Source organism: Salmo salar, chromosome ssa05 (genome assembly GCF_905237065.1).
Source record: "Salmo salar chromosome ssa05, Ssal_v3.1, whole genome shotgun sequence".
NCBI lineage: Eukaryota > Metazoa > Chordata > Actinopteri > Salmoniformes > Salmonidae > Salmo > Salmo salar.
In genome coordinates, this window is record NC_059446.1 from 9,782,680 (window position 1) to 9,796,797 (window position 14,118).

The window sequence follows — 14,118 nt, forward strand, 5'->3', positions numbered from 1 at the left end:
CTCTCACGTCACCCCGCTCCTCCGCTCTCTCCACTGGCTTCCTGTTGAAGCTCGCATCCGCTACAAGACCATGGTGCTTGCCTACGGAGCTGTGAGGGGAACGGCACCTCCGTACCTTCAGGCTCTGATCAGGCCCTACACCCAAACAAGGGCACTGCGTTCATCCACCTCTGGCCTGCTCGCCTCACTACCTCTGCGGAAGCACAGTTCCCACTCAGCCCAGTCAAAACTGTTCGCTGCTCTGGCACCCCAATGGTGGAACAAGCTCCCTCACGACGCCAGGACAGCGGAGTCAATCACCACCTTCCGGAGACACCTGAAACCCCACCTCTTTAAGGAATACCTGGGATAGGATAAAGTAATCCTTCTAACCCCCCCCCCCCCAAAAAAAAAAAGATATAGATGTACTATTGTAAAGTGGTTGTTCCACTGGATATCATAAGGTGAATGCACCAATTTGTAAGTCGCTCTGGATAAGAGCGTCTGCTAAATGACGTAAATGTTAAGATTGATTGTTTTTTATAAGTTTATTGCTAGCTAGCAACTTACCTCGGCTTCTTGCTGCCCTCGCGTAACACGTAGTCAGCCTGCCACGCAGGCTCCTCGTGGAGTGCAATGTAAGGCAGGTGGTTAGAGCGTTGGACTAGTAACCGGAAGGTTGCAAAAACAAATCCCCGAGCTGACAAGGTAAAAATCTGTCGTTCTGCCCCTGAACAAGGTAGTTAACCCACTGTTCCTAGGCCGTCATTGAAAATAAGAATGTGTTCTTAACTGACTTGCCTAGTTTAATAAAGGTGTAAAAAAAAAACATTACATAAAACAAATCAGCCTAATCGGTGTCCAAAAATACAGATTTCCGATTGTTAGGAAAACTTGAAATCGGCCCTAATTAATCGGCCGACCTCTAGTAGAGACGATCAGACAGATTAACGTGTAGAGACGATCAGACAGATTAACGTGTAGAGACGATCAGACAGATTAACGTGTAGAGACGATCAGACAGATTAACGTGTAGAGACGATCAGACAGATTAACGTGTAGAGACGATCAGACAGCCAGGCAGATTAACGTGTAGAGACGATCAGACAGCCAGGCAGATTAACGTGTAGAGACGATCAGACAGCCAGGCAGATTAACGTGTAGAGACGATCAGACAGCCAGGCAGATTAACGTGTAGAGACGATCAGACAGCCAGGCAGATTAACGTGTAGAGACGATCAGACAGCCAGACAGATTAACGTGTAGAGACGATCAGACAGCCAGGCAGATTAACGTGTAGAGACGATCAGACAGCCAGGCAGATTAACGTGTAGAGACGATCAGACAGCCAGACAGATTAACGTGTAGAGACGATCAGACAGCCAGACAGATTAACATGTAGAGACGATCAGACAACCAGACAGATTAACGTCCATCCACTCAGCCCTCTTCTCCTCACCCTGATCAGCACCACGTCAGCTGCCTCTATGGCCACGTCAGTGCCAGTTCCAATGGCGATGCCAACATCTGCCATGGCCAGAGCGGGCGAGTCGTTGACCCCATCACCCACCATGGCCACCCTCTTCCCTGCCTGCTGCAGCTGCTCTACCTTGGCCACCTTGTGGGACGGCAGCACCTCCGCAAACACCTTCCTGATGCCCACCTGGAGGAGAAAGAGACAGCTAAATGACAGTTCACAAGCCACAATCAAACCACATTTACACCTTCCTGATGCCCACCTGGAGGAGAGAGACAGCTAAATGACAGTTCACAATCAAACCACATTTACACCTTCCTGATGCCCACCTGGAGGAGAGAGACAGCTAAATGACTGTTCACAATCAAACCACATTTACACCTTCCTGATGCCCACCTGGAGGAGAGAGACAGCTAAATGACAGTTCACAAGCCACAATCAAACCACATTTACACCTTCCTGATGCCCACCTGGAGGAGAAAGAGACAGCTAAATGACAGTTCACAAGCCACAATCAAACCACATTTACACCTTCCTGATGCCCACCTGGAGGAGAGAGACAGCTAAATGACAGTTCACAAGCCACAATCAAACCACATTTACACCTTCCTGATGCCCACCTGGAGGAGAAGAGACAGCTAAATGACGTTACATCCTGATGCCCACCTGGAGGAGAAAGACAGCTAAATGACAGTTCACAAGCCACAATCAAACCACATTTACATTTGTGTTGTTTAGCAGATGCTGTTATCCAGAGTGCCATGTCCTGGTTCAGTGCATACATTCAGAACCATGATATGTCCATGTAGTAGTCTACGTAGTCTCCTGAACACAGCTCGTTGATGGTTTCAATAACCTGAGGGGAAGATGAAATGGATCCCGTGACCTCTGAACCCCACCCAGCCAGTCCTGTCCAGTCCCCTATCTGAGCAGCGATGACCCTTGACCTCTGAACCCCACCCAGCCAGTCCTGTCCAGTCCCCTATCTGAGCAGCGATGACCCTTGACCTCTATGAACCCCACCCAGTCCTGTCCAGTCCCCTACCTGAGCAGCGATGGCCCGTGACCTCTGAACCCCACCCAGCCAGTCCTGTCCAGTCCCCTACCTGAGCAGCGATGGCCCGTGACCTCTGAACCCCAGCCAGCCAGTCCTGTCCAGTCCCCTATCTGAGCAGCGATGGCCCGTGACCTCGATGAACCCCACCCAGCCAGTCCTGTCCAGTCCCCTATCTGAGCAGCGATGGCCCGTGACCTCGATGAACCCCACCCAGCCAGTCCTGTCCAGTCCCCTATCTGAGCAGCGATGACCCGTGACCTCTGAACCCCAGCCACCCAGTCCTGTCCAGTCCCCTACCTGAGCAGCGATGGCCCGTGACCTCTGAACCCCACCCAGCCAGTCCTGTCCAGTCCCCTACCTGAGCAGCGATGGCCCGTGACCTCTGAACCCCACCCAGTCAGTCCTGTCCAGTCCCCTATCTGAGCAGCGATGACCCTTGACCTCTATGAGCCCCACCCAGTCAGTCCTGTCCAGTCCCCTATCTGAGCAGCGATGACCCTTGACCTCTATGAACCCCACCCAGTCCTGTCCAGTCCCCTATCTGAGCAGCGATGACCCTTGACCTCTATGAACCCCACCCAGTCCTGTCCAGTACCCCTACCTGAGCAGCGATGACCCTTGACCTCTATGAACCCACCCTTGTCCTGTCCAGTCCCCTACCTGAGCAGCGATGGCCCGTGCCGTCTTGCTGTTGTCTCCAGTCATCAGAATCACCTCCAGCCCCATGGACTGCAGGGTGTGAACCGCCAACTCTGCCTCTGGCTTCACTGTGTCTGCTATGGCTATCATGGCACATAGCAGACCTACACACAGAGAGACGGGGGGAGAGAGAGAGAGACGGGGGGAGAGAGAGAGAGAGAGAGAGAGAGAGAGAGAGACGGGGGGAGAGAGAGAGAGACGGGGGAGAGAGAGAGAGAGACGGGGGAGAGAGAGAGAGAGACGGGGGGAGAGAGAGAGAGAGAGACGGGGGGAGAGAGAGAGAGAGAGAGAGAGAGAGAGAGAGAGAGAGAGAGAGAGAGAGACGGGGGGAGAGAGAGAGAGACGGGGAGAGAGAGAGAGAGAGGGGAGAGAGAGAGAGAGACGGGGGAGAGAGAGAGAGAGAGACGGGGGGAGAGAGAGAGAGAGAGAGACGGGGGGAGAGAGAGAGAGAGAGAGACGGGGGAGAGAGAGAGAGACGGGGGGAGAGAGAGAGAGAGACGGGGGAGAGAGAGAGAGAGACGGGGGGAGAGAGAGAGAGAGAGAGACGGGGGGAGAGAGAGAGACGGGGGGGAGAGAGAGAGAGAGACGGGGGGAGAGAGAGAGAGAGGGGGAGAGAGAGAGAGACGGGGGAGAGAGAGAGAGACGGGGGGAGAGAGAGAGAGAGACGGGGGGAGAGAGAGAGAGAGACGGGGGGAGAGAGAGAGAGACGGGGGGAGAGAGAGAGAGACGGGGGAGAGAGAGAGAGAGAGACGGGGGGAGAGAGAGAGAGAGAGAGAGAGACGGGGGAGAGAGAGAGAGAGGAGGGAGAGAGAGAGAGAGACGGGGAGAGAGAGAGAGAGACGGGGGAGAGAGAGAGAGAGACGGGGGGAGAGAGAGAGAGAGAGAGAGGGGAGAGAGAGAGAGAGAGAGACGGGGGGAGAGAGAGAGAGAGAGAGAGAGAGAGAGAGAGAGAGAGACGGGGGGAGAGAGAGAGAGACGGGGGGAGAGAGAGAGACGGGGGGAGAGAGAGAGAGAGACGGGGGAGAGAGAGAGAGAGACGGGGAGAGAGAGAGAGAGACGGGGAGAGAGAGAGAGAGACGGGGGGGAGAGAGAGAGAGACGGGGGGAGAGAGAGAGAGACGGGGGGAGAGAGAGAGAGAGAGAGAGAGGGGAGAGAGAGAGAGAGACGGGGGGAGAGAGAGAGAGAGGGGGGAGAGAGAGAGAGACGGGGGGGAGAGAGAGAGAGACGGGGGGAGAGAGAGAGACGGGGGGAGAGAGAGAGAGACGGGGGAGAGAGAGAGAGAGACGGGGGGAGAGAGAGAGAGACGGGGGGAGAGAGAGAGAGACGGGGGGAGAGAGAGAGAGAGAGACGGGGGGAGAGAGAGAGAGACGGGGGAGAGAGAGAGAGAGACGGGGGAGAGAGAGAGAGACGGGGGAGAGAGAGAGAGACGGGGGAGAGAGAGAGAGAGACGGGGGAGAGAGAGAGAGACGGGGGGAGAGAGAGAGAGACGGGGAGAGAGAGAGAGACGGGGGAGAGAGAGAGAGAGAGACGGGGGGAGAGAGAGAGAGACGGGGGGAGAGAGAGAGAGACGGGGGGAGAGAGAGAGAGAGACGGGGGGAGAGAGAGAGAGACGGGGAGAGAGAGAGACGGGGGAGAGAGAGAGACGGGGGGAGAGAGAGAGAGACGGGGGAGAGAGAGAGAGAGAGACGGGGGGAGAGAGAGAGAGAGACGGGGGGAGAGAGAGAGAGAGACGGGGGAGAGAGAGAGAGAGACGGGGGAGAGAGAGAGAGACGGGGGGGAGAGAGAGAGAGACGGGGGGGAGAGAGAGAGAGACGGGGGGAGAGAGAGAGAGACGGGGGGAAGAGAGAGAGAGACGGGGGAGAGAGAGAGAGACGGGGGGAGAGAGAGAGACGGGGGGAGAGAGAGAGAGACGGGGGAGAGAGAGAGAGACGGGGGAGAGAGAGAGAGAGAGACGGGGGAGAGAGAGAGAGAGAGACGGGGGGAGAGAGAGAGAGACGGGGGGAGAGAGAGAGAGACGGGGGGAGAGAGAGAGAGAGAGAGAGAGAGAGAGAGAGAGAGAGAGAGAGACGGGGGAGAGAGAGAGAGACGGGGGGAGAGAGAGAGAGACGGGGGAGAGAGAGAGAGACGGGGGGAGAGAGAGAGACGGGGGGAGAGAGAGAGACGGGGGAGAGAGAGAGACGGGGGGAGAGAGAGAGACGGGGGAGAGAGAGAGACGGGGAGAGAGAGAGAGACGGGGGGAGAGAGAGAGAGACGGGGGGAGAGAGAGAGAGACGGGGCGAGAGAGAGAGAGAGAGAGAGAGAGAGACGGGGGGGAGAGAGAGAGAGACGGGGCGAGAGAGAGAGAGAGAGAGAGAGAGAGACGGGGGAGAGAGAGAGAGACGGGGGGCGAGAGAGAGAGACGGGGCGAGAGAGAGAGAGAGACGGGGGGAGAGAGAGAGAGACGGGGGGAGAGAGAGAGAGACGGGGCGAGAGAGAGAGAGACGGGGCGAGAGAGAGAGAGAGACGGGGCGAGAGAGAGAGAGAGACGGGGCGAGAGAGAGAGAGAGAGAGCGGGGCGAGAGAGAGAGAGAGACGGGGGGAGAGAGAGAGAGAGACGGGGCGAGAGAGAGAGAGAGACGGGGAGAGAGAGAGAGAGACGGGGGCGAGAGAGAGAGAGACGGGGGAGAGAGAGAGAGAGACGGGGAGAGAGAGAGAGAGAGACGGGGGGAGAGAGAGAGACGGGGGAGAGAGAGAGAGAGACGGGGAGAGAGAGAGAGACGGGGGAGAGAGAGAGAGACGGGGGAGAGAGAGAGAGAGACGGGGGAGAGAGAGAGACGGGGGAGAGAGAGAGAGACGGGGGAGAGAGAGAGAGACGGGGGGAGAGAGAGACGGGAGAGAGAGAGACGGGGGGAGAGAGAGAGAGACGGGGGAGAGAGAGAGAGAGACGGGGGGAGAGAGAGAGAGACGGGGGAGAGAGAGAGAGAGACGGGGGAGAGAGAGAGAGAGACGGGGAGAGAGAGAGAGAGACGGGGAGAGAGAGAGAGAGACGGGGAGAGAGAGAGAGACGGGGGAGAGAGAGAGAGACGGGGGGAGAGAGAGAGAGAGACGGGGGGAGAGAGAGAGAGAGAGACGGGGGAGAGAGAGAGAGACGGGGGAGAGAGAGAGAGAGAGACGGGGGGTGAGAGAGGGAGAGAGACGGGGGGTGAGACAGGGGGAGAGACAGGGAGAGAGAGATGTTATATACACTCAGCAACACAATGGGTTAAAGGTTGGAAACTCCTAAGGCTACTCAGTACTCACTGTCCACAGCCACCAGTACAGCAGTTCGTCCTCTGCGTTCATGTTCATTCATGGTCTCGTCAACATCAGGTCTGATCTGCAGTCCGTTCCTCCTCATCCATTCCCTGTTCCCTATCAACACCACGTAGGATGCTGTCTGCTCCAGGACTATAGAGGAACAGAGAGGTTACTGGCTGTCTGCTCCAGGACTATAGAGGAACAGAGAGGTTACTGGCTGTCTGCTCCAGGACTATAGAGGAACAGAGAGGTTACTGGCTGTCTGCTCCAGGGCTATAGAGGAACAGAGAGAGGTTACTGGCTGTCTGCTCCAGCGCTATAGAGGACCAGAGAGGTTACTGGCTGTCTGCTCCAGGACTATAGAGGAACAGAGAGGTTACTGGCTGTCTGCTCCAGGGCTATAGAGGAACAGAGAGGTTACTGGCTGTCTGCTCCAGGACTATAGAGGAACAGAGAGGTTACTGGCTGTCTGCTCCAGGGCTATAGAGGAACACAGAGAGGTTACTGGCTGTCTGCTCCAGGGCTATAGAGGAACAGAGAGGTTACTGGCTGTCTGCTCCAGGGCTATAGAGGAACAGAGAGGTTACTGGCTGTCTGCTCCAGGACTATAGAGGAACACAGAGAGGTTACTGGCTGTCTGCTCCAGGGCTATAGAGGAACACAGAGAGGTTACTGGCTGTCTGCTCCAGGACTATAGAGGAACACAGAGAGGTTACTGGCTGTCTGCTCCAGGACTATAGAGGAACAGAGAGGTTACTGGCTGTCTGCTCCAGGACTATAGAGGAACACAGAGAGGTTACTGGCTGTCTGCTCCAGGACTATAGAGGAACAGAGAGGTTACTGGCTGTCTGCTCCAGGACTATAGAGGAACAGAGAGGTTACTGGCTGTCTGCTCCAGGGCTATAGAGGAACAGAGAGGTTACTGGCTGTCTGCTCCAGGGCTATAGAGGAACAGAGAGAGGTTACTGGCTGTCTGCTCCAGGGCTATAGAGGAACAGAGAGGTTACTGGCTGTCTGCTCCAGGACTATAGAGGAACACAGAGAGGTTACTGGCTGTCTGCTACAGGGCTATAGAGGAACAGAGAGGTTACTGGCTGTCTGCTCCAGGGCTATAGAGGAACAAAGAGGTTACTGGCTGTCTGCTCCAGGGCTATAGAGGAACAAAGAGGTTACTGGCTGTCTGCTCCAGGGCTATAGAGGAACAGAGAGGTTACTGGCTGTCTGCTCCAGGACTATAGAGGAACACAGAGAGGTTACTGGCTGTCTGCTCCAGGACTATAGAGGAACAGAGAGAGGTTACTGGCTGTCTGCTCCAGGGCTATAGAGGCACAGAGAGGTTACTGGCTGTCTGCTCCAGGACTATAGAGGAACACAGAGAGGTTACTGGCTGTCTGCTCCAGGGCTATAGAGGAACAGAGAGGTTACTGGCTGTCTGCTCCAGGGCTATAGAGGAACAGAGAGGTTACTGGCTGTCTGCTCCAGGGCTATAGAGGAACAGAGAGGTTACTGGCTGTCTGCTCCAGGGCTATAGAGGAACAGAGAGGTTACTGGCTGTCTGCTCCAGGGCTATAGAGGAACAGAGAGGTTACTGGCTGTCTGCTCCAGGACTATAGAGGAACAGAGAGAGGTTACTGGCTGTCTGCTCCAGGACTATAGAGGAACAGAGAGGTTACTGGCTGTCTGCTCCAGGACTATAGAGGAACAGAGAGGTTACTGGCTGTCTGCTCCAGGACTATAGAGGAACAGAGAGGTTATAGGGTTTCTGCTCCGGGACTATAGAGGAACACAGAGAGGTTACTGGCTGTCTGCTCCAGGACTATAGAGGAACAGAGAGGTTACTGGCTGTCTGCTCCAGGACTATAGAGGAACAGAGAGGTTACTGGCTGTCTGCTCCAGGACTATAGAGGAACAGAGAGGTTATAGGGTTTCTGCTCCGGGACTATAGAGGAACACAGAGAGGTTACTGGCTGTCTGCTCCAGGACTATAGAGGAACAGAGAGGTTACTGGCTGTCTGCTCCAGGGCTATAGAGGAACAGAGAGGTTACTGGCTGTCTGCTCCAGGACTATAGACAGAATGTATGACATCCATTTAAATCCATGCAGTGGAAACAGGGGAATCGTTAGGCCTCATGGTGAATAATAATTGACAATAAGGGCTAATTTAAGATTGTATTTTCCATTCGGCCTTAAAACAATTGAAAATAGCTGTCCTATTTTGCACTACACATCCCAGTACGTACTGAGAGGCTGCGGGTCCATGATGAGGGGGTGAGATCCTGGCTGGGTTCTGGAGTCACTGATATGGACCAGAACACTGTTTCTCTGGTTGTTGTCTTCACTGTCCCCGTCCTCCTGATGTTGTCTCAGCAGGGTCTCTGTGTTACTGACCTAACACACACACACACAGGTTTAGTTTATTACACAGCCATCACTGTCCTCTCCTGATGGTCTCTGTGTTACTGACCTCACACACACACACACACACACACACACACACACACACACACACACACAGGTTTAGTTTATTACACAGCCATCACTGTCCTCTCCTGATGGTTTCTGTGTTACTGACCTGGCATCGTATTCCACAGCCCGGCACAGCCTGGAAGTCAGTACAGGCACCAAGGGACTCTGTACCCAGCTCCTAATACAGAGAGACAGATTAGTACACTTTATCTGGATCCACAATGACAGATAGGGCCCAAATATTTGAAGTCATCCAGACACTTGGGATGATCCACTCACGCGGACTCACAACCAGTCTCCTACCTGTCAGCTGTAGGACTGAGGTTCAGGTGGACCCACCCGTTTACAGCACTTGGTAACGGAATCAGACCCAACCGTTTGCAGTACTTGGTAACGGAATCAGACCCACCCGTTTGCAGTACTTGGTAACGGAATCAGACCCACCCGTTTGCAGTACTTGGTAACGGAATCAGACCCACCCGTTTACAGTACTTGGTAACGGAATCAGACCCACCCGTTTGCAGTACTTGGTAACGGAATCAGACCCACCCGTTTACAGTACTTGGTAACGGAATCAGACCCACCCGTTTGCAGTACTTGGTAACGGAATCAGACCCACCCGTTTGCAGTACTTGGTAACGGAATCAGACCCACCCGTTTGCAGTACTTGGTAACGGAATCAGACCCACCCGTTTGCAGTACTTGGTAACGGAATCAGACCCACCTGTTTACAGTACTTGGTGATGGCAGCTCCCAGCGGGTGTTCACTGTTGTTCTCTGCAGTCCCTACGATGGCCAGCAGACGGGAGCGAGGCATCCTGTTCCCTTCCACTACAATCTTCACCTGGATGACTTTAGGAGCTCCGTAGGTAATGGTACCAGTCTTATCAAACACCACTGTCTGGATCTGGAAAATATACCGGTTTTTATAACGAGTTAGGAATAACACCCAGTAACTGCAACAGTCGCAAACAATCTGACTACAAACATGAGGCATAACATATCAAACCTAATTATTTTCACTATCAATATGGTATTATTAGTGATGGACTATGGTCTGATTGGTAGAGTCTTCTCCCCTCACCTTGTGTGCCATCTCTAGCGGTTCCCCTCCCTTGATGAGGATCCCGTTCTGAGCACCCACCCCCGTGCCCACCATCACAGCTGTCGGGGTTGCCAGGCCCAGAGAGCAGGGGCAGGCGATACACAGCACTGTGATGGAGGCCTGGAAGGCAAACCTGATCACAGCTTCTGCCTTGGAGATGCTCTTATCATAGCCCTGTAGAGAGAGGGAGACAGAGAGATGTTAGACAGGGTAGTCTACAGCTTGGAGATGCTCTCATCATAGCCCTGTAGAGAGAGACAGAGAGATGTTAGACAGGGTAGTCTACAGCTTGGAGATGCTCTCATCATAGCCCTGTAGAGAGAGACAGAGAGATGTTAGACAGGGTAGTCTACAGCTTGGAGATGCTCTCATCATAGCCCTGTAGAGAGAGACAGAGAGATGTTAGACAGGGTAGTCTACAGCTTGGAGATGCTCTCATCATAGCCCTGTAGAGAGAGACAGAGAGATGTTAGACAGGGTAGTCTACAGCTTGGAGATGCTCTCATCATAGCCCTGTAGAGAGAGACAGAGAGATGTTAGACAGGGTAGTCTACAGCTTGGAGATGCTCTCATCATAGCCCTGTAGAGAGAGGGAGACAGAGAGATGTTAGACAGGATAGTCTACAGCTTGGAGATGCTCTCATCATAGCCCTGTAGAGAGAGACAGAGAGATGTTAGACAGGGTAGTCTACAGCTTGGAGATGCTCTCATCATAGCCCTGTAGAGAGAGACAGAGAGATGTTAGACAGGGTAGTCTACAGCTTGGAGATGCTCTCATCATAGCCCTGTAGAGAGAGACAGAGAGATGTTAGACAGGGTAGTCTACAGCTTGGAGATGCTCTCATCATAGCCCTGTAGAGAGAGACAGAGAGATGTTAGACAGGGTAGTCTACAGCTTGGAGATGCTCTCATCATAGCCCTGTAGAGAGAGACAGAGAGATGTTAGACAGGGTAGTCTACAGCTTGGAGATGCTCTCATCATAGCCCTGTAGAGAGAGACAGAGAGATGTTAGACAGGGTAGTCTACAGCTTGGAGATGCTCTCATCATAGCCCTGTAGAGAGAGACAGAGAGATGTTAGACAGGGTAGTCTACAGCTTGGAGATGCTCTCATCATAGCCCTGTAGAGAGTTGACACAGATATCAGTATAGTAAAGGTTTGACACAGATATCAGTATAGTAAAGGTTTGACACAGATATCAGTATAGTAAAGGTTTGACACAGATATCAGTATAGTAAAGGTTTGACACAGATATCAGTATAGTAAAGGTTTGACACAGATATCAGTATAGTAAAGGCTTGACACAGATATCAGTATAGTAAAGGTTTGACACAGATATCAGTATAGTAAAGGCTTGACACAGATATCAGTATAGTAAAGGTTTGACACAGATATCAGTATAGTAAAGGTTTGACACAGATATCAGTATAGTAAAGGTTTGACACAGATATCAGTATAGTAAAGGTTTGACACAGATATCAGTATAGTAAAGGTTTGACACAGATATCAGTATAGTAAAGGTTTGACACAGATATCAGTATAGTAAAGGTTTGACACAGATATCAGTATAGTAAAGGTTTGACACAGATATCAGTATAGTAAAGGCTTGACACATATCAGTATAGTAAAGGTTTGACACAGATATCAGTATAGTAAAGGCTTGACACAGATATCAGTATAGTAAAGGCTTGACACAGATATCAGTATAGTAAAGGTTTGACACAGATATCAGTATAGTAAAGGCTTTGACACAGATATCAGTATAGTAAAGGTTTGACACAGATATCAGTATAGTAAAGGCTTGACACAGATATCAGTATAGTAAAGGTTTGACACAGATATCAGTATAGTAAAGGCTTTACACAGATATCAGTATAGTAAAGGTTTGACACAGATATCAGTATAGTAAAGGTTTGACACAGATATCAGTATAGTAAAGGTTTGACACAGATATCAGTATAGTAAAGGTTTGACACAGATATCAGTATAGTAAAGGTTTGACACAGATATCAGTATAGTAAAGGTTTGACACAGATATCAGTATAGTAAAGGTTTGACACAGATATCAGTATAGTAAAGGCTTTACACAGATATCAGTATAGTAAAGGTTTGACACAGATATCAGTATAGTAAAGGTTTGACACAGATATCAGTATAGTAAAGGCTTTACACAGATATCAGTATAGTAAAGGTTTGACACAGATATCAGTATAGTAAAGGTTTGACACAGATATCAGTATAGTAAAGGTTTGACACAGATATCAGTATAGTAAAGGTTTGACACAGATATCAGTATAGTAAAGGTTTGACACAGATATCAGTATAGTAAAGGTTTGACACAGATATCAGTATAGTAAAGGTTTGACACAGATATCAGTATAGTAAAGGTTTGACACAGATATCAGTATAGTAAAGGCTTGACACAGATATCAGTATAGTAAAGGTTTGACACAGATATCAGTATAGTAAAGGCTTTACACAGATATCAGTATAGTAAAGGTTTGACACAGATATCAGTATAGTAAAGGTTTGACACAGATATCAGTATAGTAAAGGCTTTACACAGATATCAGTATAGTAAAGGTTTGACACAGATATCAGTATAGTAAAGGTTTGACACAGATATCAGTATAGTAAAGGTTTGACACAGATATCAGTATAGTAAAGGTTTGACACAGATATCAGTATAGTAAAGGCTTTGACACAGATATCAGTATAGTAAAGGCTTGACACAGATATCAGTATAGTAAAGGTTTGACACAGATATCAGTATAGTAAAGGTTTGACACAGATATCAGTATAGTAAAGGTTTGACACAGATATCAGTATAGTAAAGGTTTGACACAGATATCAGTATAGTAAAGGTTTGACACAGATATCAGTATAGTAAAGGCTTGACACAGATATCAGTATAGTAAAGGCTTGACACAGATATCAGTATAGTAAAGGCTTGACACAGATATCAGTATAGTAAAGGTTTGACACAGATATCAGTATAGTAAAGGTTTGACACAGATATCAGTATAGTAAAGGCTTGACACAGATATCAGTATAGTAAAGGTTTGACACAGATATCAGTATAGTAAAGGCTTGACACAGATATCAGTATAGTAAAGGTTTGACACAGATATCAGTATAGTAAAGGCTTGACACAGATATCAGTATAGTAAAGGCTTGACACAGATATCAGTATAGTAAAGGTTTGACACAGATATCAGTATAGTAAAGGCTTGACACAGATATCAGTATAGTAAAGGTTTGACACAGATATCAGTATAGTAAAGGCTTTACACAGATATCAGTATAGTAAAGGCTTTGACACAGATATCAGTATAGTAAAGGTTTGACACAGATATCAGTATAGTAAAGGCTTGACACAGATATCAGTATAGTAAAGGTTTGACACAGATATCAGTATAGTAAAGGTTTGACACAGATATCAGTATAGTAAAGGTTTGACACAGATATCAGTATAGTAAAGGTTTGACACAGATATCAGTATAGTAAAGGTTTGACACAGATATCAGTATAGTAAAGGTTTGACACAGATATCAGTATAGTAAAGGTTTGACACAGATATCAGTATAGTAAAGGTTTGACACAGATATCAGTATAGTAAAGGTTTGACACAGATATCAGTATAGTAAAGGTTTGACACAGATATCAGTATAGTAAAGGTTTGACACAGATATCAGTATAGTAAAGGTTTGACACAGATATCAGTATAGTAAAGGCTTTACACAGATATCAGTATAGTAAAGGCTTTACACAGATATCAGTATAGTAAAGGTTTGACACAGATATCAGTATAGTAAAGGTTTGACACAGATATCAGTATAGTAAAGGTTTGACACAGATATCAGTATAGTAAAGGTTTGACACAGATATCAGTATAGTAAAGGTTTGACACAGATATCAGTATAGTAAAGGCTTGACACAGATATCAGTATAGTAAAGGCTTGACACAGATATCAGTATAGTAAAGGTTTGACACAGATATCAGTATAGTAAAGGCTTGACACAGATATCAGTATAGTAAAGGTTTGACACAGATATCA

General features: G+C 49.7%; 1 long non-coding RNA gene across 1 annotated transcript; it reads left to right on the forward strand.

Annotated features, from left to right (window-relative positions):
* Positions 1-8,116: 8,116 nt before the first annotated feature.
* On the forward strand, positions 8,117-8,511 carry LOC123743077 (uncharacterized). Its single transcript, XR_006769821.1, has 3 exons — positions 8,117-8,156; positions 8,282-8,404; positions 8,448-8,511. It is a non-coding gene; the product is annotated as an uncharacterized lncRNA (long non-coding RNA).
* Positions 8,512-14,118: the final 5,607 nt, after the last annotated feature.